This window comes from Arachis ipaensis, chromosome B2 (genome assembly GCF_059453495.1).
Source record: "Arachis ipaensis isolate K30076 ecotype BB chromosome B2, ASM5945349v1, whole genome shotgun sequence".
NCBI classification, from domain to species: Eukaryota; Viridiplantae; Streptophyta; class Magnoliopsida; order Fabales; family Fabaceae; genus Arachis; species Arachis ipaensis.
In genome coordinates, this window is record NC_142437.1 from 50278725 (window position 1) to 50302042 (window position 23318).

The 23318-nt window shown below is 36.1% G+C and overlaps 2 long non-coding RNA genes across 4 annotated transcripts; both read right to left on the bottom strand.

Annotated features, from left to right (window-relative positions):
- Positions 1-6523: 6523 nt before the first annotated feature.
- LOC110268833 (uncharacterized) lies at positions 6524-17378 on the bottom strand. Of its 2 annotated transcripts, XR_015905311.1 has the most exons (3): positions 15981-17378; positions 7350-8483; positions 6524-7192 (listed from the first exon to the last, which is right to left on the bottom strand). It is a non-coding gene; the product is annotated as an uncharacterized LOC110268833 (long non-coding RNA). The 2 variants fall into 2 exon arrangements; XR_015905312.1 differs by lacking the exons at positions 6524-7192; positions 7350-8483 and adding an exon at positions 12778-13043.
- A 325-nt stretch (positions 17379-17703) lies between these two features.
- Positions 17704-22998, bottom strand: LOC148573937 (uncharacterized). Of its 2 annotated transcripts, XR_015905310.1 has the most exons (3): positions 22194-22981; positions 21865-22057; positions 17704-18815 (listed from the first exon to the last, which is right to left on the bottom strand). It is a non-coding gene; the product is annotated as an uncharacterized LOC148573937 (long non-coding RNA). The 2 variants fall into 2 exon arrangements; XR_015905309.1 differs by lacking the exon at positions 17704-18815 and having other exon boundaries at positions 18944-22057; positions 22194-22998.
- Between the last annotated feature and the right edge of the window lie 320 nt (positions 22999-23318).

The following is a 23318-nucleotide window of genomic DNA, read 5'->3' on the forward strand; positions in this document are numbered from 1 at the left end:
GCCCATTTGCGTCATCTAAACTCGGCCAAAGTAATGACTATTATATATTTCTGGAAAGCCCTGGATGTCTACTTTCCAACGCAATTGAAAGCGCGCCATTTTGAGTTTTGTAGCTCCGGAGAATCCACTTTGAGTGCAGGGAGGTCAGAATCCAACAGCATCAGCAGTCCTTCTTCAACCTCTGAATCTGATTTTTGCTCATGTCCCTCAATTTCAGCCAGAAAATACCTGAAATCACAGAAAAACACACAAACTCATAGTAAAGTCCAGAAATGTGAATTTAACATAAAAACTAATAAAAATATCCCTAAAAGTAACTAGATCCTACTAAAAATATACTAAAAATAATGCCAAAAAGCGTATAAATTATCCGCTCATCACAACACCAAACTTAAATTGTTGCTTGTCCCCAAGCAACTGAAAATCAAATAGGATAAAAAGAAGATAATATACTATAAATTCCAAAATATCAATGAAACATAGCTCCAATCAGATGAGCAGGACTTGTAGCTTTTTGCCTCTTGAATAATTTTGGAATCTCACTTTATCCATTGAGGTTCAGAATGATTGGCATCTATAGGAACTCAGAGTTTAGATAGTGTTATTGATTCTCCTAGTTCAGTATGTTGATTCTTGAACACAGCTACTTTATGAGTCTTGGCCGTGGCCCTAAGTACTTTGTTTTCCAATATTACCACCGGATACATAAATGCCACAAACACATAATTGGGTGAACTTTTTCAGATTGTGACTCAGCTTTGCTAAAGTCCCCAATTAGAGGTGTCCAGGGTTCTTAAGCACACTCTTCTTTTGCTTTGGACCTTGACTTTAACCGCTCAGTCTCAAGTTTTCACTTGACACCTTCACGCCACAAGCACATGGTTAGGGACAGCTTGGTTTAGCTGCTTAGGCCAGGATTTTATTCCTTTAGGCCCTCCTATCCACTGATGCTCAAAGCCTTGGGATCCTTTTTATTTACCCTTGCCTTTTGGTTTTAAGGGTTATTGGCTTTTTGCTCTTGCCTTTTGGTTTTAAGAGCTTTTTGGCTTTTTCACTTTTTTTTTTTTGCCATTTTTTTCTTTCTTTTTTTTTTTCTGCAAGCTTTTGTATTCACTGCTTTTTCTTGCTTCAAGAATCATTTTTATGATTTTTCAGATTATTAAATAACATGTCTCCTGTTCATCATTCTTTCAAGAGCCAACATATTTAACATTCTAAAACATCAACTTCAAAAGACATATGCACTGTTCAAGCATTCATTCAGAAAACAAAAAGTATAGTCTCCACATCAAAATAATTAAACTATGTTCAAGGATAAATTCGAAACTCATGTACTTCTTGTTCTTTTGAATTAAAACATTTTTCATTTAAGAGAGGTGATAGATTCATAGGACATTCATAACTTTAAGACAAAGTTACTAAATACTAATGATCATGTAATAAGACACTAACATAGATAAGCACTTAACATGAAAAAAACGAAAAATAGAAAATTTGAGAACAAGGAATGAGTCCACCTTAGTGATGGTGGCATTTTCTTCTTGAGGAACCAATGATGTCCTTGAGCTCTTCTATGTCTCTTCCTTGTCTTTGTTACTCCTCCCTCATAGCTCTTTGATCTTCTCTAATTTCATGGAGGATGATTGAGTGCTCTTGATGTTCCACCCTTAGTTGTCCCATGTTGGAACTTAATTCTCCTAGGGAGGTGTTGATTTGCTCCCAGAAATTCTATGGAGGAAGGTGCATCCTTTGAGGTATCTCAGGGATTTCTTGATGATGAGCTTCTTCATGTGTTTCTTGAGCTCCATGAGTGGGCTCTCTTGTTTGCTCCATCCTTTTCTTAGTGATGGGCTTCTCTTCCTCAATGGGAATGTCTCTTTCTATGAAAGCTCCAGCTGAGTAACATAGATGGCAAATAAGATGAGGGAAAGCTAGCCTTGCCAAGGGGGAGGGCTTTTCAGCTATTTTGTAGAGTTCAAGGGAGATGACTTCATGAACTTCTACTTCCTCTCCAATCATGATGCTATAAATCATGATGACTCGATCCACAGTAACTTCAGATCGGTTGCTAGTGGGAATGATAGAGCGTTGGATGAACTCCAACCATCCTCTAGCCACAGGCTTGAGGTCCAGTCTTCTAAGTTGAACCGGTTTGCCTTTTGAGTCAATCTTCCATTGAGCTCCTTCCACACTTATGTCCATGAGGACTTGGTCCAACCTTTGATCAAAGTTGACCCTTCTAGTGTAGGGGCGTGCATCTCCTTGCATCATAGGCAAGTTAAATGCCACCCTCACATTTTCCGGACTAAAATCTAAGTATTTTCCCCGAACCATGGTGAGATAATTCTTTGGGTTCGGGTTCTTACTTTGATCATGGTTCCTAGTGATCCATGCATTAGCATAGAACTATTGAACCATTAGAATTCTGACTTGTTGGATGGGTTTTGTTAGAACTTCCCAACCTCTTCTTTGGATTTCATGTCGGATTTCCAGATACTCATTTCTCTTGAGTTTGAAAGGGACCTCGGGGATCACCTTCTTCTTGGCCACAACATCATAGAAGTGGTCTTGATGGGCTTTGGAGATGAATCTTTCCATCTCCCATGACTCGGAGGTGGAAGCTTTTGTCTTCCCTTTCCCTTTTCTAGAGGATTCTCCGGTCTTAGGTGCCATGGTAATGGAAAAACAAAAAGCTTTATGCTTTTACCACACCAAACTTAGAATATTGCTCGCCCTCGAGCAAGAAAAGAAAGAATAGATGAAGAAGAAGAAGAAATGGAGGAGAGGGAGAGAGAGATGTGTTTCGGCCAAGAAGAGGAGGAGGGGGTTGTGTTGTGTGAAATTGAAGAAGAATGGAGGGGTTTATATAGTGAAGGGAGAGGGGTTAGGTTCGGCCATTTAGAGTGGGTTTGGGTGGGAAAGTGATTTTGAATTTTGAAGGTAGGTGGGGTGTATGAAGTAGGTTTATGGGGAAGAGTGGGTGGATGTGAGTGGTGAATAGGTAATAGGAAAGAGAGCTTCAGGTGATTGGTGAAGGGTTTTGGGGAAGGGTGTTAAGAGAGGATGAACATTGAGAAGACGGAAGAGTATGAGTAGAGGTAGGTGGGGATCCTGTGGGGTCCACAGATGCTGAGATGATCCTGTGGGGTCCACAGATCCTGAGGTGTCAAGGAATTACATCCCTACACCAATTAGGCATGTAAAATGCCTTTGCATGTAATTCTGGCATTTAAACGCTGAATTGATGCTTGTTCTGGGCGTTCAGTGCCCATCTGCAGCATGTTTCTGGCGTTGAATGCCAGTTCTATGCTTGTTTCTGGCGTTCAGCGCCAGCTTTCCTCAGTGTGCATTCCCGGCGTCTGAACGCCAGGATGCTGCTTGTTTTGGACGATCAACGCCAGATCCATACTCTGTTCTGGCGTTGAACGCCAGCCAGATGCTCCTTACTGGCATTTAAACGCCAGTAAGTCCTTCCTCCAGGGTGTGATTTTTCTTCTGCTGTTTTTGATTCTGTTTTTGATTTTTCTATTTATTTTGTGACTCCACATGATCATGAACCTAATTAAACATGAAAAAACAACAAAAATAAAAATAAAATTAGATAAATAAAAATTGGGTTGCCTCCCAACAAGCGCTTCTTTAATGTCAATACCTTGACAGTGGGCTCTCATGGAGCCTCACAGATGTTCAGAGTATTGTTGAGACTCCTCAACACCAAACTTAGAGTTTGGATATGGTAGTTCAACACCAAACCTAGAGTTTGGTTGTGGCCTCCCAACACCAAACTTAGAGTTTGACTGTGGGGGCTCTGGTTGACTCTGTACTGAGAGAAGCTTGCTGTGCCTCTTTTCCATGTTTACAGAAGGATGTCCTTGAGTTTTAAACTCAAGGGAGTCCTCATTCAATTGAAAGACTAGTATAGAGATTCCTTTGTGTGAGTAGAAGAAGAAAAGAATGTAATGTAAGGAAAGAGAAGGGAGGAGAATCCAAACACAAGGGTGAGGATAGCAAATATATGAGATGAGGAGAAGTATAAGTAAGTAATTAAATAAATAGAAGAAGATGAGAGGGAGGAGTTTTCGAAAATAATTTTGAAAAATAGTTAATGATTTTTGAAAATTAAGATAAAATTAAAATTAAAATTAAAAATTGAAACAATTAATTAATTAAAAAGAATTTTTGAAAAAGAGGGAGGTATTTTCGAAAATTAGAGAGGGGTAGTTAGTTAGGTAGTTTTGAAAAAGATAAGAAACAAACAAAAAGTCAATTAGTTAGTTAAAACAAATTTTGAAAATCAATTTTTAAAAGATAAGAAGATAAGAAGTTAGAAAAGATATTTGAAAAAGATAAGATATAAAGATATTTTTGAAAAGATATGGTTGAAATTAGTTTTGAAAAAGATTTGATTTTTAAAATCACAATTAATGACTTGATTCACAAGAAATCACAAGATATGATTCTAGAACTTAAAGTTTGAATCTTTCTTAACAAGTAAGTAACAAACTTGAAATTTTTGAATCAAAACATTAATTTTTGATGATATTTTCGAAAATATGATATAAAATTAAGAAAAAGATTTTTGAAAAATATTTTTAAAATTTTCGAAAATGAATAAGAAAAATGAAAAGATTTGATTTTTCAAAATGATTTTGAAAAAGATAAGATTTTCAAATTGAAAATTTGATTTGACTCATAAGAAATAACTAAATTTTAAAAATTTTTGAAAAAGTCAACTCAAATTTTCGAATTTATGAGAAGAAAAGGGAAAGATATTTTTTTATTTTTGAATTTTTAATGATGAGAGAGAAAAACATGAAAAAGACTCATAACATAAAAATTATGAATCAAAACACACAATGCATGCAAGAACACTATGAATGTCAAGATGAACACCAAGAACACCTTGAATGTCAAGATGAACATCAAGAACTTATTTTTGAAAAATTTTCAAGAAAAGAAAACATGCAAGACACCAAACTTAGAAATTTTTCATGTATAGACACTATGAATGCAAGAATGCATATGAAAAACAAGAAAAGACACAAAACAAGAAAATATGAAGATCAAACAAGAAGACTGGCCAAGAACAACTTGAAGATCATGAAGAACACTATGAATGCATGAATTTTCGAAAAATGCATAAAAATTTTAGAAAAAAATGCAATTGACACCACACTTAAGAATTGACTCAAGACTCAAACAAGAAACACAAAATATTTTTTTTGATTTTTATGATTTTATAAAATTTTTTTGGATTTTTGTATATTTTTTTCGAAAAACATATAGGAAAAAGAAAATAAGAAATTCAAAAATTTTTAATAAGAATTCCAGGAATCTTTCAATGTTAGCCTAAAGCTCCAATCCAAGGGTTAGACATGGCTTAATAGCCAGCCAAGCTTTAGTATGATATTACATGCATTGAAGTGATTAGTTGAATCCTCAGTCCAAAGGAATTTGGACATGGCTTTACAGCCAGCCAGGATTCAACAAATCATCATGAAACACTAGAATTCATTCTTAAAAATTCTGAAATAATTTTCAAAAACAAAAGAAAATTATATATATATATATATATATTTGAAAGATTTTTTAAAACAATTTTTTTGTGAAAAGAAAACGAAAAATAAGTTACCTAATTTGAGCAACAAGATGAACCGTCAGTTGTCCAAACTCGAACAACTCCCGACAACGGCGCCAAAAACTTGTGCACAATACCATGGTCCAAACATAACTTCACAACTTCGCACAACTAACCAGCAAGTGCACTGGGTCGTCCAAGTAATAAAACCTTACGTGAGTAAGGGTCGATCCCACGGAGATTGTTGGTATGAAGCAAGCTATGGTCATCTTGTTAATCTCAGTCAGGAGGATATCAAATGGTTATGGAGTTTTCGAATAATAATAATAAATAAACAGAAAATAAAGATAGAAATACTTATATAATTCATTGGTGAGAATTTCAGATAAGCGTATAGAGATGCTTTCGTTCCTCTGAATCTCTGCTTTCCCGCTGTTTTCATCCAATCAGTCTTACTCCTTTCTATGGCAAGCTTTCTGTAAGGGCATCACCGTTGTCAATGGCTACATCCCATCCTCTCTGTGAAAATGGTCCAAATGCTCTGTCACGGCATGGCTAATCATCTGGAGGTTCTCGATCATACTGGAATAGGATTTACTATCCTTTTGCGTCTGTCACTACGCCCAGCACTCGCGAGTTTGAAGTTCGTCACAGCCATTCCTTCCCAGATCCTTCTCGGAATACCACAGACAAGGTTTAGACTTTCCGGATCACAGGAATGGCCATCCATGGGTTCTAACTTATACCACGAAGATACTAATAACTCGGACTCGGTCCCCTGTATTAGATATATAAGAGATACTCATTCTAGCTTGGTTGCATGTATAACGGAAGTGTTTGTTAGGCACGTGTTCATAAGTGAGAATGATGATGAGCGTCACATAATCATCACATTCATCATGTTCTTGGGTGCGAATGGATATCTTAGAAGCGGAATAAGTTGAATTGAATAGAAAATAGTAGTACTTTGCATTAAATCATGAGGAATAGCAGAGCTCCACACCTTAATCTATGGAGTGCAGAAACTCTACCGTTTGAAAATACATAAGTGATAATGGTCCAGGCATATGGCCGAATGGCCAGCCCCCATGAAAGTCTAAGATAGCATAAAAATGATCAAAGATGATCCGAAGATGTAAATACAATAGTAAAAAGTCCTATTTATACTAAACTAGTTACTAGGGTTTACAGAAGTAAGTAATTGATGCATAAATCCACTTCCGGGGCCCACTTAGTGTGTGCTTGGGCTGAGCTTGAAGTTTACAGGTGCAGAGGCTTCTTCTGGAGTTGAACGCCAAGTTGTAACATGTTTTTGGCGTTCAACTCTGGTTCGTGACGTGTTTCTGGCGTTTAACTCCAGGCTGCAGCGTAGAACTGGCATTCAATGCCCTTTTGCGTCGTCTAAACTTGGCCAAAGTAATGATTATTATATATTGCTAGAAAGCCCTAGATGTCTACTTTCCAACGCAATTGGAAGCGCGCCATTTTGAGTTCTGTAGCTCCAGAGAATCCACTTTGAGTGCAGGGAGGTCAGAATCCAATAGTATCAGCAGTCCTTCTTCAATCTCTGAATCTGATTTTTGCTCAAGTCCCTCAATTTCAGCCAGAAAATACCTGAAATCACAGAAAAATACACAAACTCATAGTAAAGTCCAGAAATGTAAATTTAACATAAAAACTAATAAAAATATCCCTAAAAGTAACTAGATCCTACTAAAAACATACTAAAAACAATGCCAAAAAGCGTATAAATTATCCGCTCATCACCCACCCAAAGTTTTGGTGATTCTTCCAACCTAGGTTGTATGTCTTAGAGTGTGGGTCATATGGTGGTCTGGATGAATTGTTCATATAATTTGCTTGTTCCCAGTCACCTTCAGATCCTGGTGCATTCCCTTCTTGTTGGGGCGTTTGGTCCTGAATAACCTAGGCTTGGTTAGCCTCCATCCTTTTTGTTAGAGCTGCTATTTGAGCTGCAATTGCTTTGTTCTGAGCTAACAAAGCGTCTACAGTGTTGAGCTCTAGCACTCCCTTTTTCTGAGTCCTTTCTGAAGCATAGAAATACTCATTTCAGCTACAGTTTCAATGACATCTATGGCCTCTTCAATGGTTTTCTTCTTGTTGAGTGAGCCTCCTGAAGAATGATCCATAGCCTTCTTTGCTTCATAGGATAGTCCCTCATAAAAGATGTGTAGTTGTACCCATTCATTGAACATTTCTGGTGGGCATCTTCTTGTCAGATCTTTGAATCTTTCCCAAGCCTCATAGAGTGTTTCTCTATCTTGTTGTCTGAAAGTTTGTACCTCAGCTCTCAGCCTAATGATTCTTTATGGAGGGTAAAATCTTGCAAGGAATCTGTTCATGACCTCCTCCCATGTGGTTAGGCTATCTTTGGGGAATGATTCCAAGAATGTCGGGGGTGTACCTCGTTGAACTTTACAAGAGTAGTTTATAGATGTCGGGGTGTACCTCGTTGGACTTTACAGTATCACATATCCTCAAGAATGTGCTGAGATGTTGGTTAGGGTCTTCTTGGGCACTTCCTCCATATGAGCAATTGTTCTGAACGAGTGTGATGAGCTGAGGTTTCAGCTCAAAATTGTTGGCATGAATTGTTGGCTTTAAGATGCTGCTGCCATAATTTCCTGGATTTGGGTTGATGTAGGAGCCTAAGACTCTCCTCTCTTGCCCATCATGATTTACTGGACCTTCTCTGGCATGGTTGTGAGCTTCTTCTTCATGATGGTTCTCCATGTTCTCTTCCATATTTGTTTCAAAATACTCCTCCTCTTCCTCAGCGCCAATAACTCTTTTCTCTCTTGCTTCCCTCTTTAGTCTAAGGAAGGTCCTCTCAGGTTCAGAATCAAAGGAAGTTGAAGCCCCGCTTCTTCTACCTGTCATACAACTAGCAAGGCAAAACAAGAGAAGAAAGAAAGAAAAAAATGGAATAAGGAAGTTACTTTTGTTAGAGTGAATGTTAGTGTGAGTGGTGCAATTACTCAAACAGTTAGAAGAGTGAAAATGCGAATGATAAAACAATCAAAGAAGAAAGAGATAGAACTCAAAATAAAAGAAAATAAAAATGCTAAACAAGATAAAATAACAAGGAATTTAAATTGCTTAATCTAGCTCTCCAATTGATTTAATCACTGTCAAATTTAAGCCAATCCCCGGCAACGGCGCCATAAAATTTGATGACCGGAATTCACACCCCATTATAAAATGAGTGATGAATCCGTTCTTTGGCAAGCGCACCAAATATCGTCAAGTAATAACCTACTAGGAGTGGGGTCGAATCCCACAGAGATTAACGGATTAAGGCAAACTATAGTTAATTAATTATCCTAGTTAGACGATTCAATTTTGAAGTGATAAGCAACAAGGAAATGTAAATGACATGAAAGTAAAGGAAAGCAATAAAGTGCAAGAAAGTAAATAGCAAAGAAAGTAAAGTACAAGAAAGTAAAGTGCTGGAAATGTAAAGTGCAGAAAAGTAAATAACTATAAAGTAAATAAAAGAAAGAAAGATAAAATAAACATTGGGATCAAGAGATATTGCATTCTCCGGATTAATTGATTTCATCTCATTTTCAATCATGCAACTCATTGACCTCTTGGCAATCATGATTGATTGAGCCCCAATCCCTTGGTGACTCAATCTCTCAAATCTTGATCAATAGCCAATTCCTTGGTCTAATTGCTCATGAGAAGAGATGAAGCTTGTTCCCTAATTATACCACATACTTTCCTAGGTTCAAGTAGAGGGAGAATTATATGTCACCATATCCAAACACCAAAACCCAAATCCTATTCAAGTGTAAGAAAGAATTTCAAGCATGGTTCTATGTTTCCTCTTCCAAGGTTCCCATAAAACCCAATTACATTCAATCTCTTTTCCAAGATAATTGAATGCTATCATGAAGAACGAAATTCTTTCTAGTAAATCAAAGAGAGATGAAGAGAAGAAGAAGAATAAAAACAATCAATCCATTGAAAAACAATAGACCTCTCTTTCCCAATAGAAAGAGTTAGTAATTCATAACTAAATTATTTACAAAGTAAGTAAGAAAAGAGAAGAAATTGATGGTGAATAGAGAGGGTCCGAAGACTTCCCCCAATCCAGCCATGACTCATTCTATGAAACTAAGGCCTTTATATAGGCTCTCCTAATTACAAACTTAAATGAAATTAAAAGCAAATTAAAATGAAATAAAAATAAACCATTCTAGATGCTTCTTGTGGCCTTGATTAATTGATGAGTGTGTCTTGAATGAGTTGGAGTGGGCTTGATTGAAGGTTGGAGGCTGCAGGAAGAAGTTGGCATGTGGTTTCAAGTGCCACTCCATTGTTGGGGGTGAGGAGCTCTGCTGTGTCTCGATGAATTAATGCAATTATTTCTGTTTTCTATTCAAACACGCTTGTTTCTATCTAAGATGTTCATTTGCACTTCAATATGATGGATGTGATGATCCGTGACACTCATCACCATTCTCAACCTATGAACGCGTGCCGAACAACCACCTCCGTTCGACCTTCGATTGAATGAGTATCTCTTGGATTCCTTAATTAGAATCTTCGTGGTATAAGCTAGAATCCATTGGCAGCATTCTTGAGAATCCGAAAAGTCTAAACCTTGTCTGTGGTATACTGAGTAGGATTCAGGGATTGAATGACTGTGACAAGCTTCAAACTCACAAGGGTTGGGCGTAGTGACAGACGCAAAAGGATCAATGGATCCTATTCCAGCATGAGTGAGAACCGACAGATGATTAGCCGTGTGGTGACAATGCATTTGGACCATTTTCACTAAGAGGACGGATGGTAGCCATTGACAACGGTGATCCACCAACACACAGCTTGCCATAGGAGGAACCTTGCGTGCGTGAAGAAGATGACAGTAAGAAAGCAGAGATTCAGAAGACAAAGCATCTCCAAAACTCCAACATATTCTCCATTACTGCATAACAAGTATTTAATTCATGCTCTTTCATTTTTCGCAATCCAAACTGATAATTATAATTGATATCCTGACTAAGAATTACAAGATAACCATAGATTACTTCAAGCCAACAATCTCCGTGGGATTCGACCCTTACTCACGTAAGGTATTACTTGGACGACCCAGTGCACTTGCTGGTTAGTGGTACGAGTTGTGAAATGTGTGATTTACAATTCGTGCACCAAGTTTTTGGCGCCGTTGCCAGGGATTGTTTGAGTTTGGACAACTGATGGTTTATTTTGTTGCTTAGATTAGGAAATTTTTTCTTTTTTTTTGGTTTAGAGTCTTCTATCATTGTTTTTGGTTGAATTTTTTTAAATTCTTATTTTCTCTTTTTAAATTTTTCAAAAATTTTTACAAACTAATAATTGAGTTTTCCTGTTTGAGTTTAGTTTCATATTTTAAGTTTGGTGTCAATTGCATGTTTTTATTTTCTTTTAAATTTTCGAATTTATATTCATTGTTCTTTCTTAATCTTTAAGTTGTTCTTGTTTATTTTCCTTGTTTGATCTTTAGTTTTTCTTGTTTTGTGATTTTTCTTGTTTTTCTAGTGCTTTTTCAAAATATCAGTTTTCAAAAAAAATTTTATAAATTAAATACCTTATTAAAACACTTTAAATTTATAACTCAATTCGCTAGAGCGTTGTGTTTATGTTTCTGGTAATTAGGAATTTTTCTTTTAAAACTTTTTCAAAAATAATTTTTCTTTGATTAAATCTGGTGCCAAACTTTTAAGTTTGGTGTTCTCTTGTTATTTTTCTTTAATTTTCGAAAAGTTATTCTTAGTTTTCTAAAAGTTTTAAGTTTGGTGTTCCCTTTTATGTTCTTGAATCTTTGAATCTTGTTCTTGTGAGTCTTCAAGGTGTTCTTGAGTCTTCTTTGTATTTTGATCTTAAAATTTTTAAGTTTGGTGTTCCTTGGTGTTTTCCCTCCAAAATTTTTGAAAATAAAGAGCATTGGATCTAAAAATTTAAGTTTTGTGTTTTTTTATTGTTTTTTTCTTTCCTCATTGAATTCAAAAATATCTTTTCCCTTTATTTTAACTGATTTTCGAAAATTACCTTTAAAAATTCAGATTTTTATTTTAAAAATCAAATCTTTTCAAAATTCAAAATCTTATTCAAAAATCATATTCAAAAATTTTCAAATCTTTTCAAATAATTAGTCAATTCAACATTCAAATTTCTTTTTATTTTCTTTTTTTTAATTTTTGTAATCTATATTTTATTTTCTAATTATTTTACTTTATTTTATTTTATTTTTTTGGTTATTTTTAATTAAATAAAAGAAAAACAAAAAAAATAAAAACATATTTTACTTGTAATTCACATCATCTCCTTTTCTCCATCATGGATCAAAGTGGAAATGAACAGTCCAGAAGGACTCTGGAGTCATATGCTAACCCCACTACTGCTGCATATGGGAGTAGTATCTGTATACCCTCCATAAAAGCAGGCAGTTTTGAGCTAAATCCTCAGCTCATTGTCATGGTGCAGCAAAACTATTGAAAAGGCTCAAGAGCTTATTGATATAGTTGTCAAAAACCAGCATCTGTACATAAGTAATGGGTCCTCCATAAAAGAAGAAGCCAAAGCAGTATCTACTGAACTTGGTCCTCCAGAACAAGTTGCTGAACTCAATCAACAATTGTGCTTTCTAACAAAATAGCTAGTAGAATTCAAGGAGATGCTACAAGACACTAAAAATGCTAATAAAAATATGGAGGCACAGTTGAATCAGACAAAACAGCAGTTATCAAAGCAGATAACAGAAGAGTGCAAGGCATTTCAATTAAGAAGTGGGAAAACATTAAATACCTCACTTCAGAGTAGCAGAAAGCCAAGGAAAGTACAACTGACAGAGGATGAGCAAAATATCATCCAAAATCCCTCTGAGGACAGTAAGAGCCCAGAGAGGAATGATTCTGGCGCTCAAATGCCAGAAAAGGAATGCCAGAAAAGGATGGAGAGCTTGTGTTAAACTCCCAACCCATGCTCAGTTCTGGTGTTCAAACGCCACAAACAAGCAAGGAGTCGGCGTTAAACGCCCAAAGGAAGCTCAACTCTGGCGTCCAATGTAACGACCCAACTTCCAATACGTCATGATCGTACCAAAAGTAAGGCGTTACTGACCTGTTTTCCTTATTAACTATTTACTATTAAGCCTTTAGTTCGATATCGCGATTCAATTTTAGTAAAAATACTAGAAATTTTTGTTTTTTATTAATTGAAATCATATAGCAAACATCACCAAGTAATAATAATCACATAGTTATTAATAATAGTAATATTATACAAAAGAATTTAAATAAAATTCAGGTACAACTCCTATCCCTCTGCATAAAATAAAACCTTAAGCAGTAAGGGCGAGGGAATTCTATGAAAGAAACTCAAGTCATAACTTTAACTCGTAAATAAATTCTAGAATCGCCCGCAGCTTCAAAATGAATCTTCAAAACCTGGGTCACTGAAAGGGTGGAAGATTTTGGGGTGAGAACAAACCACACGTTCTCAGTAGGGAATGGGAATGCCATAAAAGTAATGATTAACATGCAAATAATTAACATACTCAAGAAAACTATATTTTTATCAAACTTTTTTTTTTTTTGAAAATACTTTTGGTTTTACTTTGGCTAATTAAATTACCTCCTTCAAAATCTCTAAACTCAAACAAATTCTAAATATGAAACTAGTCACATTAACCATCTATCAGTCACATAATTAATTCTCAATCAAAACATCAATTCTTAATCAATTTAATACATTCACAAACTAATAGTACAAGCAAGAGATTCAGTTCAACATACAAACAAGTCACAGCAAGACAAACAGCACAATCACAGGGAAGTACAATGTGCAAACACAACCAAATGCAAATGCGCAAACAAGGATGATGCATGTCTAGCTCTAGTGCAGGTAATGAGCTCATTTGTCAGTTACATACCCGCTCCCGACGTTACCCGGAGTCCTTTGACCAGGTAAGGCTTCCCTGTTGGCAATGCCCCTCGCAAGAGTCCTTTGACTTGTGAGGCAAACCACTGCAAGAGTCCTTTGACTTACAGGAGCACACACACACACACACACTGTAAGAGTCCTTTGACTTACAAGAGTATATGCCAGTTGTGTTTTCTCGATACCTCTGTAAGAGTCCTCTGACTTACAGAATAGCATTATAGCTAAGTATCCCAGGGAAGCACTCTCAGTGGTCGTACCACCATCTATCTGACTGCCTTCACGCAGCAGATCATCACATAATCATCCTCATTATCATCATTCATTATCATTCTCTTTATTCATCATCACATTCTTATGCAATATCTTTCATTCTAGTTCTCTATCAAAGACTCAAGAAAATCATTTATTTTTAAATTCATTAAACACTTTTCAAAACATAATCTTTCATTAGAAGTAATCAAATAAAACTCTTTCTATATTGAATCAAATTTAAAACATAATTTCTTTCTTAAATAATTCAAGTTCGAAACATAAACCCTTCCTTAGTAATTCAAATTCAAAATATTATAATTCTTTTCTTAACTAAATAAAATTGTTTTCATAATAAATTCAGCTCATACATAATACTTTAATCAATAGATAAAACTTAAATAACATAACCTTCCAAATTCAAACCTTCTAAAATAACTTTTCAAATAAAACTTCAAATTTTATAAAATTTCGGCAGCACCTCCCCTAAAACTCGGACTTAGCCACCCTTACGGGTTCCCTCTTTCTCAACAAATCTCCCCCTTTCCTCAACAATTACCAAATAAGAGGTTCTCAAATCAGTCAGAAAATTCACAATTTACAATAGCCAACAGTTCAGTCATAACCCACAATTCCCACATAACCCATCAATTCAACTTTCACCTCATCAATTCGTAACTAACTTTCATTTATCATAAGATTCTTTCAAAATTAAACTCAATAAACTAGTATTCCATGAAACTTGGTGTTGAGGTAATTTGGTCACAATAAAAACTTGTACCATCTCTCTTAAAATTCTGTTATTGTTTCCTAAGAAAATGCAGAAAAACAGCAGCAAGTAGTAAGTTTGATAAATTCCTTAAAAATCCAGTTTTCACCCAATGCCTTTCAAAATTCACGACATCAAACAAGACTCTTTTAGCTTTTTATTGAATCAAATTCCAGATTAATACCATGTCATATGAAAAAGTTATGAAGTGAGAAACACAGCCAGGCCTTTTAGAATTCGGTTTCCAAAAATCCAGTGAGTTATCCATACTCTTTTCAACATATCTATTTGGTTAAATAGGATATTGACATGAAATTTAAAATGAAGATTGTGGACACAGGAAGCTTGAAAATGCCGTTAGTTTCAGCTCAAATACTTACCAGAATTGAAAGTTAAGTTAGTTGGAAGTTGGTGCTTCTGCAGTAAAGAAACAGAATTTTCTGCAGAAACCATCAATCTTCAAAAATTCATTTCTCCCAAAATACTCATCAATAAATTCTGAATTTTTTATGAGATGCTCAAAACACAGTAAAGTTTCATGCAAAAATAGTTTCATTCTAGTATATGACCTGGGATGCTCCCAGAAATTGATTCTTTCTACTGTCATGTATGCAGAAATTCTGCCTTAAGCATTTTCAACAACCTTACTTATCAAAAACCACATTTGAACTTATAACCCTTCCAAAATCATACGTTTAACCTCTTTCCAATTATTCAAAATTGTCTTCATTGCCAACACAGCCCATGAACCCAGAATCAATAATTCACACGATGTCAAGTACTTAAGCATCATCAAACCTTTTCTTTTCTACACTATGCCAAGCATAATTTTCCATATACACTCATCATCATTCAAACACACAATAACTCATCAATTCACACCAGCAAGCTCAGCAACAAAAGTAACACCATTTATTCTATCCCTTACAACATTCAGTACGCACAATCATCAAATCAATCACCAACTACAGTTATAATTCAACTCAATTCCATCCATATCAGAGAAAACAATATCAATTACAACTTCAAACACTCACAACAAAGCCCAAAGACATTCGCAGCGTTAACCTGAATTCAATAATTCAATGGAAGCACTAACACATCATCAAACTCACTCCAAATTTCACAACCTCAACCATCATCACAATAATCCCAAACCAAACACAAATCTAACTCAGTTCATCAATTAACATTACGACAACTTTTCAATACTTAACTCATCAAATTTCAATTTAACAAGTATTATCAAATGAATCACCATTCACAGCCACATTTAATTCCAGTCACAGCTCAAAATATTCACAACTAACAAATTTCAAATGCATTTCAGGTCATTCATGACAATTAAGAAATTCTAAACCATTGTTAACCATTTGCACTTATTCAAATAACTTGGTGGGCATTCTAAATTAAAAACGTTAAATCCCCTACCTCAATATCGAAACTCGCAAAAATCACTAAACACAGCTGCTCCATTAGCAGTTTCCAGCACCTATTTCCACGGCAGCAACAATGACAAGGTTAAATGCCTCCTCTCCTCTCCTCTCCGATCTGGGATTCCAGAAGTAGCAGCCATTTTCAAACAGAGCCAGCAGCGATGTGAGGTGGCCACGGTAGCAAGCAAAAACCATGAATTCAAATCGGATAAAAGTAACAATTCTGGAAGTTTAGGAAAAAATCAAATTGGAACAAAGCAAGGCTAATAAAATGGCAGTGGAATAAACAAAAACATCAAGTGAAGATTCAGAACACAAATGTCTTACAACATTTAGAAGGTAGTAACAGAACGAAGAAGCAGCGGTAGCAGTACGGACGACTGCAATAGCAAGCTCAGGTGGTGGCAGGGCAACTTCCTCCTTCCTCACATGGCAGCGACGGTGACATCTACGGTGACGACGGCGATGGCAGCAATGCTATTTTCCTCTCTGGCGGTTGCGTTTTCTCTGCAGGCTCCCTCTCACTCTTCGGGTTCTTCCCAAGCGATGGTGGTGGCTTCCCTCGACGGCGACAGCGACATGGCGGCGCGGTGGTTCGGCGACGGCGCTACAGCCCTTGTCAAGCTTTGGCGTCATCAACGGTGATGCCTCTCAGTACCATCGCGTTCTGTCTGGCGATGGCCAAGCCTCCTTCCCAGCGACGGCGTTCGGGCTCCCTTCCTCACCGGCGGCTCTGATGGCATTAGCAAGGCAGAGCAACAGCGGTAAACCCTAGTGGCAGCAGCGATGGTCAGCGGTGCTCCTTGGACGACTACGCGTGCGATGGGTCCAACGGCGGTGACAGCAACGCGGGCTCCACAGAGGTCGCGGTGGCTGGACTTCGCAGCGCTGCAACTCGCGTGGATAGCGACGACGGTGACGGCGAAGAACCCCCAGCGGCGGCTCTGGCGACTGAACGGTGGCTGCGTGGCGACGGTGTCTCCCTTCTCTCCTTCCTTGGATCACACTCTGATTTCCTATCTCTCCCTGTCTAATTCCGTTTCTACGTTAGGTTTAGGAAGGGGGTGGGGGCTGCGGTCAGAAGCTGGGGAAAGGGAAAAATTAGGGTTAGGTTTCTTAATTTAGGAATTTAGGTTTCTGAGTTTGATTTGGGAATTTAGGAATTAGGGATTTTATAAAGTAATATGGATAGATATGAATAGATATTTTGATAAAATTGAATAGTAGAGTAATTTTAAAATCAAATATACTCTATTAAAAATATTTAGGAATATTATTTATCAACATATTGCTAAGTTCAATCAATCATTTCTAATTTAAAATATAAAATGAACATATTAATCATATAATTATAAAATATAGTTCAAACTCAATATTAATCATTCAAATTAAATGATATAACTTCTCATTATTTTTCTATCACTAGACTTTAATTTCAATTCATAAAATCATTAATTATAATAAAAATTGTACATAAATATTAATTGATGTAAACTTAAAGTATTTATAAAAATTAATCTAATCATTTCTAATAAATTAATTTCTAAGAGTTCAAATTAATAACATAATTCATTCAAAATAGAATTTATTTAAATTAAATTATACAATTTTTCTTATTTTTCAATTATCAAAATTATAATTTCAATTATACCAAATATCTAATAAAAATTATATAAAATTTCTAATTAATTTAAACTTCAATTATTATGAAACTCCATTTAATTACCTTTAGTAAAATAATTTCCTTAAAATAAAATTATCAACAAATAAAATAAATCACAAATAACTAATTATTTAATTTTCAAAAACTAGGGTTGTTACATTCTACCCACCTTAAAAAAATTTTCGCCCTCGAAAATTGCTAGAATAAAATAAATCCGAACTTAAATCAAATAAAATAGAATATATGAAAGAAGCATAGGCATTTCTCAAGAATGAATATTCAAAAAGTTACGTAAGACATCAGATTCATAGGCAAGCAAAGGTATACAAGAATGACAAGGTATGGTTGGAAAACAATCAAATCACATTCTAAGGAGGAAATTCAAACCAGAGAATTCCAATGAAAGCAACGAAGAAAAGGATGGCACGAGTTCATGTGGCACGAGTAAAGATTATACGTCGAATCAAAGCTAACTTCATAACCTCTAACGCTTCCAAACCCCGTTAATCGCATCACTTATAACTTCTATTTCGTCTATGATAACCCATTAGTGTTCCCATATACATAAATCATTAGTATTAAGTTGGCCAGACCTAATACCATGAGGAATGCAATGGTAAACTAATAGCGTTAATCATCAGACAGTCATGCAAATAAAACACAAACTCTTGTTACCAGAACAAGTCACAAAGCATGACAGATACTCAGAGTATGCAATGAAGCATAGTCAGTCCTTTCCCAAGGCTCTAACAGGAACGAACTGCTCTGATACCATATTGTAACGACCCAACTTCCAATACGTCATGATCGTACCAAAAGTAAGACGTTACTGACCTGTTTTCCTTATTAACTATTTACTATTAAGCCTTTAGTTTGATATCGCGATTCAATTTTAGTAAAAATACCAGAAATTTTTGTTTGTATTAATTGAAATCATATAGCAAACATCACCAAGTAATAATAATCACATAGTTATTAATAATAGTAATATTATACAAAAGAATTTAAATAAAATTCAGGTACAACTCCTATCCCTCTGCATAAAATAAAACCTTAAGCAGTAAGGGCGAGGGAATTCTATGAAAGAAACTCAAGTCATAACTTTAACTCGTAAATAAATTCTAGAATCGCCCGCAGCTTCAAACTGAATCCTCAAAACCTGTGTCACTGAAAGGGTGGAAGATTTTGGGGTGAGAACAAACCACACGTTCTCAGTAGGGAATAGGAATGCCGTAAAAGTAATGATTAACATGCAAATAATTAACATACTCAAGGAAACTATATTTTTATCAAACTTTTTTTTTTTTTTTGAAAATACTTTTGGTTTTACTTTGGCTAATTAAATTACCTCCTTCAAAATCTCTAAACTCAAACAAATTCTAAATATGAAACTAGTCACATTAACCATCTATCAGTCACATAATTAATTCTCAATCAAAACATCAATTCTTAATCAATTTAATACATTCACAAACTAATAGTACAAGCAAGAGATTCAGTTCAACATACAAACAAGTCACAGCAAGACAAACAGCACAATCACAGGGAAGTACAATGTGCAAACCCAACCAAATGCAAATGCGCAAACAAGGATGATGCATGTCTAGCCCTAGTGCAGGTAATGAGCTCATTTGTCGGTTACATACCCGCTCCCGACGTTACCCGGAGTCCTTTGACCAGGTAAGGCTTCCCTGTTGGCAATGCCCCTCGCAAGAGTCCATTGACTTGTGAGGCAAACCACTGCAAGAGTCCTTTGACTTGCAGGGCGGCACTAGCAACCCACTACAAGAGTCCTTTGACTTGCATGGCAGAGCTAGTTAACTTATATCTGCCCAACACACTCACTGTAAGAGTCCTTTGACTTACAGGAGCACGCACACACACACTCACTGTAAGAGTCCTTTGATTTACAAGAGTATATGCCAGTTGTGTTTTCTCGATACCTCTGTAAGAGTCCTCTGACTTACAGAATAGCATTATAGCTAAGTATCTCAGGGAAGCACTCTCAGTGGTCGTACCACCATCTATCTGACTGCCTTCACGCAGCAGATCATCACATAATCATCCTCATTATCATCATTCATTATCATTCTCTTTATTCATCATCACATTCACATTCTTATGCAATATCTTTCATTCTAGTTCTCTATCAAAGACTCAAGAAAATCATTTATTTTTAAATTCATTAAACACTTTTCAAAACATAACCTTTCATTAGAAGTAATCAAATAAAACTCTTTCTATATTGAATCAAATTTAAAACATAATTTCTTTCTTAAATAATTCAAGTTCGAAACATAAACCCTTCCTTAGAAATTCAAATTCAAAATATTATAATTCTTTTCTTAACTAAATAAAATTGTTTTCATAATAAATTCAGCTCATACATAATACTTTAATCAATAGATAAAACTTAAATAACATAACCTTCCAAATTCAAACCTTCTAAAATAACTTTTCAAATAAAACTTCAAATTTTATAAAATTTCGGCAGCACCTCCCCTAAAACTCGGACTTAGCCACCCTTTCGGGTTCCCTCTTTCTCAACAAATCTCCCCCTTTCCTCAACAATTACCAAATAAGAGGTTCTCAAATCAGTCAGAAAATTCACAATTTACAATAGCCAACAGTTCAGTCATAACCCACAATTCCCACATAACCGATCAATTCAACTTTCACCTCATCAATTTGTAACTAACTTTCATTTATCATAGGATTCTTTCAAAATTAAACTCAATAAACTAGTATTCCAAGAAACTTGGTGTTGAGGTAATTTGGTCACAATAAAAACTAGTACCATCTCTTTTAAAATTCTGTTATTGTTTCCTAAGAAAATACAGAAAAACAGCAGCAAGTAGTAAGTTTGATAAATTCCTTAAAAATCCAGTTTTCACCCAATGCCTTTCAAAAGTCACGACCTCAAACAAGACACTTTTAGCTTTTTATTGAATCAAATTCCAGATTAATACCATGTCATATGGAAAAATTATGAAGTGAGAAACACAGCCAGGCCTTTTAGAATTCGGTTTCCAAAAATCCAGTGAGTTATCCATACTCTTTTCAACATATCTACTTGGTTAAATAGGATATTGACATGAAATTTAAAATGAAGATTGTGGACACAGGAAGCTTGAAAATGCCGTTGGTTTCAGCTCAAATACTTACCAGAATTGAAAGTTAAGTGAGTTGGAAGTTGGTGCTTCTGCAGTAAAGAAACAGAATTTTCTGCAGAAACCATCAATCTTCAAAAATTCATTTCTCCCAAAATACTTATCAATAAATTCTGAATTTTTTATGAGATGCTCAAAACACAGTAAAGTTTCATGCAAAAATAGTTTCATTCTAGTATATGACCTGGGATGCTCCCAGAAATTGATTCTTTCTACTGTCATGTATGCAGAAATTCTGCCTTAAGCATTTTCAACAACCTTACTTATCAAAAACCACATTTGAACTTATAACCCTTCCAAAATCATACGTTTAACCTCTTTCCAGTTATTCAAAATTGTCTTCATTGCCAACACAGCCCAAGAACCCAGAATCAATAATTCACACGATGTCAAGTACTTAAGCATCATCAAACCTTTTCTTTTCTACACTATGCCAAGCATAATTTTCCATATACACTCATCATCATTCAAACACACAATAACTCGTCAATTCACACCAGCAAGCTCAGCAACAAAAGTAACACCATTTATTCTATCTCTTACAACATTCAGTACGCACAATCATCAAATCAATCACCAACTACAGTTATAATTCAACTCAATTCCATCCATATCAGAGAAAACAATATCAATTACAACTTCAAACACTCACAACAAAGCCCAAAGACATTCGCAGCCTTAACCTGAATTCAATAATCCAATGGAAGCACTAACACATCATCAAACTCACTCCAAATTTCACAACCTCAACCATCATCACAATAATCCCAAACCAAACACAAATCTAACTCAGTTCATCAATTAACATTACGACAACTTTTCAATACTTAACTCATCAAATTTCAATTTAACAAGTATTATCAAATGAATCACCATTCACAGCCACATTTAATTCCAGTCACAGCTCAAAATATTCACAACTAACAAATTTCAAATGCATTTCAGGTCATTCATGACAATTAAGAAATTCTAAACCATTGTTAACCATTTGCACTTATTCAAATAACTTGGTGGGCATTCTAAATTAAAAACGTTAAATCCCCTACCTCAATATCGAAACTCGCAAAAATCACTAAACACAGCTGCTCCATTAGCAGTTTCCAGCACCTATTTCCACGGCAGCAACAATGTCAAGGTTAAACGCCTCCTCTCATCTCCTCTCCGATCTGGGATTCCAGAAGTAGCAGCCATTTTCAAACAGAGCCAGCGATGTGAGGTGGCCACGGTAGCAAGCAAAAACTATGAATTCAAATCGGATAAAAGTAACAATTCTGGAAGTTTAGGACAAAATCAAATTGGAACAAAGCAAGGCTAATAAAATGGCAGTGGAATAAACAAAAACATCAAGTGAAGATTCAGAACACAAATGTCTTACAACAATTAGAAAGTAGTAACAGAACGAAGAAGCAGCGGTAGCAGTACGGACGAATGCAATAGCAAGCTCAGGTGGTGGCAGGGCAACTTCTTCCTTCCTCACATGGCAGCGACGGTGACATCTACGGTGACGACGGCGATGGCAGCAATGCTATTTTCCTCTCTGGCGGTTGCGTTTTCTCTGCAGTCTCCCTCTCACTCTTCGGGTTCTTCCCAAGCGATGGTGGTGGCTTCCCTCGACGGCGACAGCGACATGGCGGCGCGGTGGTTCGGCGACGGCGCCCTTGTCAAGCTTTGGCGTCATCAACGGTGATGCCTCTCAGTACCATCGCGTTCTGTCTGGCGACGGCCAAGCCTCCTTCCCAGCGACGGCGTTCGGGCTCCCTTCCTCACCGGCGGCTCTGATGGCATTAGCAAGGCAGAGCAACGGCGGTAAACCCTAGTGGCAGCAGCGATGGTCAGCGGTGCTCCTTGGACGACTACGCGTGCGATGGGTCCAACGGCGGTGACAGCAATGCGGGCTCCACGGAGGTCGCGGTGGCTGGACTTCGCAGCGCTGCAACTCGCGTGGATAGCGACGACGGTGACGGCGAAGAACCCCCAGCGGTGGCTCTGGCGACTGAACGGTGGCTGCGTGGCGACGGTGTCTCCCTCCTCTCCTTCCTTGGATCACACTCTGATTTCCTATCTCTCCCTGTCTAATTCCGTTTCTACGTTAGGTTTAGGAAGGGGGTGGGGGCTGCGGTCTGGGGAAAGGGAAAAATTAGGGTTAGGTTTCTTAATTTAGGGATTTAGGTTTCTAGTTTAATTTGGGAATTTAGGAATTAGGGATTTTATAAAGTAATATGGATAGATATGAATAGATATTTTGATAAAATTGAATAGTAGAGTAATTTTAGAATCAAATATACTCTATTAAAAATATTTAGGAACATTATTTATCAACATATTGCTAAGTTCAATCAATCATTTGTAATTTAGAATATAAAATGAACATATTAATCATATAATTACAAAATATAGTTCAAACTCAATATTAATCATTCAAATTAAATGATATAACTTCTCATTATTTTTCTATCACTAGACTTTAATTTCAATTCATAAAATCATTAATTATAATAAA